Here is a 4,285-nt window from a genome sequence, read left to right as displayed (position 1 = left end):
TTTTGTCACAGAGCCATAATAAAGTAAATAAAACGCACTTACCTTGTTCGCGGGTCCGGGGCTCCCTCTTCTAATCGTGTGCCGCCGTCTTGGATCTCAATGCGCATGCGCGGACGGCCGCGCAGGCGCATTGATATCCAAGATGGCGGCGCGCGATGGGAGCCGGGCACGGGGTGCGGGCCCTTCCCCTTCTCGGGCTGCTTTCCGGCTCCCTTTACCATGGTCTGGGCAGAAAGGAAGGTAAATAATAAATAAGAAATAGAGTAGGGAAGAAGAAAAGAAAAGAGTTTAAAAAAAATGAACCAAAAGTAGCAGAAAACACGAAAATATAGAGCTAGAAAAATAGAGGAATAGATAATAAGTAAAATAGATTAAAAAAAACTTCAAACAAGCAAAGGATGGCAGAGATTTTGAGAGGGTACAGAAAGGATGCCCAGAACAATAGCAATGAATGAAAAACAAGATGGCCGTGCCCGTTCACGACCGCGTTGGTACGTTCGCGCGAACTTGTACTAGCAAGCCGCACACTTCGTGAGATTACACATAGCGCCCGGAAATGGAAATACATCACGCAAACAAGATGGCCGCGCCCATGTACGACCGCTAGGGTAACTTTGCGTCGTTGCGCTACAGCGGCTCGCGAAAACGCAAAAAACACGCGAACTAACACGCCGCACAAAAACAAAGCGCATATTCCCACGAATTTGCTGCTTCCGAATTCGATCTTGCACAAATTCGCGCCCCGCGAATCTCGTGAAATTGCAGAAAAATGATTTTTGCAAAACTGAAAGCACTCACAGGTGCAAAATTTCAAGCTCATCATTAGTAATCCTTCCCTGTAGTGCTTCCTGAGGGGCCCCTCCAGAGTTCAGTTTCCTACTTGCAACTATTCTATGACCCTGCTCTGACCCTCACAGCAGGCTCAGAGAATAGCTACAAGTATGCCACAAAGGTCCTGTTAAAAAAATTACACTGCAACAGAAAGCAATTACAGATAAGGAAGCAGGTGCCAGACTGGAAGTTCAAATTCAGTGACACATTAATCAGCCCCTAATTCATTCATGTCAGTTGAGGCAGGGCAGCTGTGCTAACGAATTTTGCAAAACTGAAAGCACTTAGCAGGTGCAAAAGTTCAAGCTCATCATTAATCAGGAAGCACTTACAGCTAAGGAAGCAGGTGCCAGCTCAAATTCAGTGACACATTAATCAGCCCCAAATTAATTCATGTCAGTTGAGGCAGGGCAGGTATGCTTTTCCCCCCATAATCTACAGTGATGAACCAGAGGGTGGCAGTGATGAAACAGAGGGTGGCATGGGTGAACCAGAGGGTGGCAGTGGTGAAACAGAGGGTGCTGTGATGAACCAGACGTAGAAAAAACATGGTCGCGACCGTTGCGACCCAACAAGTAAGTTCGCGTTTGCGAACTGGTAAAAAGCCCTCGCGAACTGGCAGAAACCCTTGCGAACACAAAAAAAATCCACAAATTCGCAAAAGTTGGCGAATTTTGCGGATTGCGAATTCGTAAATACGCAAATTCGCAAATCGCGAATTCGCAAAATTCGCCCATACTTAGTGTTTTCCATCTATCAGCCTTCCCAAACTTAAAACGAGAATGAGCCATAGTAGGATATAAAATACACCTAATCCAATCCAAAATTCCCAGCACCCTCTGTTTCACCACTGCCACCCTCTGTTTCACCCATGCCACCCTCTGTTACATCAATGCCACCCTCTGGTTCATCATCACTGTAGATTATGGGGGGGAAAAGCAAGCACACCTGCCCTGCTTCAACTGACATGAACTAATTTGGGGTTAGTTCATTAATGTGTCACTGTTTTAAAATTCCAGGTCTGGCACCTGCTTCCTTATCAGTAATTTGCTTTCTGTTGCAGTGCAATTTTTTTTCCCAGGACCTTTGTGGCCTACTTGTAGTATTCTATGAGCCTGCTTTGAGGGTCAGAGCAGGGTCATACAATTGTTGCAACTAGCAACTGAACTCTGGAGGGGCCCCAGTCAGGAAGCACTACAGGGAATGGTTAATAATGATGAGTTTGAACTCTTGCACCTGCTGAGTGCTTTCAGTTTTGCAAAACTCGTTTTTTTGCAATTTCGCGGGATTCTCGGGGCGCGAACACGCGCGAGATCGGATTCGGAAGCCGCGAATTCGTGCGAATATGCGATTTGTTTTTTTGCGGCGTGTTAGTTCGCAAGGTTTTGTGCGTTTTAGCGAGCCGCTTGTAGCGCAAGGCGCGAAGTTACCCTCGCGGTCGTTCAAGGGGGCGCGGCCATCTTGTTTGCATGACGTATTTCCATTTCCGGGCGCGAAGTGTAATCTCGCAAAGTGTGCGCCTCGCCAGTACAATTTTGCGGGTGTTCGCGAGGAAAATCTCGCGCGAACTTACCCGCGCGGTCGTGAACGGGCGCGGCCATCTTTTTTTCTCATTCATTGATATGGTTCTGGGCATGCTTTTGGTATCCTCTCTGTATCTCTGCCATCCTTTGCTTGTTTGAAGTTTACTTATTATCTATCTCTCTATTTTTCTTGCTCTATATTTTTGTGTTTTCTGCTACTTTTGGTTAATTTTAAACTACTTTTTCAACTCTTTACTTTTCTTCTCTTCCCTATTCTATTTTCTTTATTATTTAGCTTCCTTTCTGCCCAGACCATGGTGAAGGGAGCCGGGAAGCATCCCGAGAAGGGGAAGGGTCCCGCACCCCGTGCCCGGCTCCCGTGCGGGCGTTTGAGGGGGGAGCAGGTCGTACCCCGATAGATCTTTAGCCCGGAGGAGGTGGCCGCACTAATTTTTTATGTTCAGCGCCGCCTCCCCAGGACCATCATGGCAGGCGGCAGGATCGGTGTCGGGTACGGGATCCAGGAGCACCGGAAGCGGTGGGAGAAGGTGTGCCGGGCCATGTACCACCACTCTCGGGTCCGGCGCACCTACAACCAGGCCACCCACCGCTGGACGGATGTCCTGGACCGTGAACGAGATCTGCTCGACCTGCTTGGCCTTGAGATTCCCGGGCTTGGTGAGTAGTAGTAGATATTTCTTTACCACTCTGTTTTCTCCTGCTCTGTGTGTTATTATATTGCAAATTTTTGTTTTTTACCGAGAGCAATAATGCTGCTCATTACATTGTAGGTAAATTATATTTCAAAATCTTCTGTGCATTTCAGGTGCACTGCTCTCCTTCTCAGTAGTGTTGCTACTATGCTTATTTGTTTTCGATTTTGTGTTCATTTTATTGGCCTGTGAAATTATGTATGAGTGTAGTTTAAAGAACTGTGTAATGCTAGCCACTAAGGTTCAGATTTTTAATTACCGGCGCATCCCTGCAAAGTAGCAAGGATGCGCCAGTAATTGTGCGCCACGCCACCATCACCCATGGTGCGCCGTATTTACAATGCGGCGCACCATGGGCCCAAAACATCACCAAAGCGTTACTCATCTGTGCCGTAAAGGCAGCGCATTGCTGGAGTTGCGTCGCAACGATGGCGCAGCTCCATCAATGCTCTGGGGTGCCCTATCTCCCCAATGCTGAGTCAAGCCGTACGTCTGCTTCAAGCAGGCGCAGGGTTTGAGTCACGCATCATTGTCGTTAAAGTGAGTGATTGAAATCTTGTAGATTTCCCTCAGCCACTTTTAGGTGCTTTCCTGCGCAGGAACGCCCTCCCTTGCGCCGGAACGCCCCCTGATGGCGCAGGGCTTTACAACGTGATGCATCTCCCATATGCATCACGTTGTTAATATACGCCGCACCATTGCGCCTCTTTTGTTTTGCCGCTGCGTCACAAAAGTCACGCAACAATGGAGCAAAAGAGCCGCAAGGGGCTTCTAAATCAGCCCCTACAGACTCAAGTCCAGTCCTTTCTTTGTACACATGGCGATAAGAAGAAATAGTGGTGGTGGATTGATAGTTTGAGTATTTTAATGACTGGTTAATGTAGTAGGAAACTTTAGTGTTGTCGCTGATCTGCAATCATGATGGACTTTGTCTGTCACTTCGCGTGCTGCGGACTGCTGCCTGCCAATCCTAGGCAAACCTTTTTAGTACTTTGTTTAGTGAGTTACATAAGAAGTTTCCAATTCGACGGTCCGCAAATCAAGCAATACTAATAACGTAGTAGACCACATGAGATCGGTCAATAATATATCCCGTGGAATAGTTGTCTATTTGCTATTTTGCCAAAATATTTTGTTATTGTTCTTTTGAAATGTTTGATTTGGTTTACAAATATCATCCATGTTTTCTGGTCTTTCTTTCTTTCATGTTGTACATCA

The sequence above is a fragment of the Lissotriton vulgaris genome, chromosome 1_1 (assembly GCF_964263255.1).
Source record: "Lissotriton vulgaris chromosome 1_1, aLisVul1.2, whole genome shotgun sequence".
Classification (NCBI taxonomy): domain Eukaryota; kingdom Metazoa; phylum Chordata; class Amphibia; order Caudata; family Salamandridae; genus Lissotriton; species Lissotriton vulgaris.
This window is presented reverse-complemented; position numbering follows the sequence as displayed.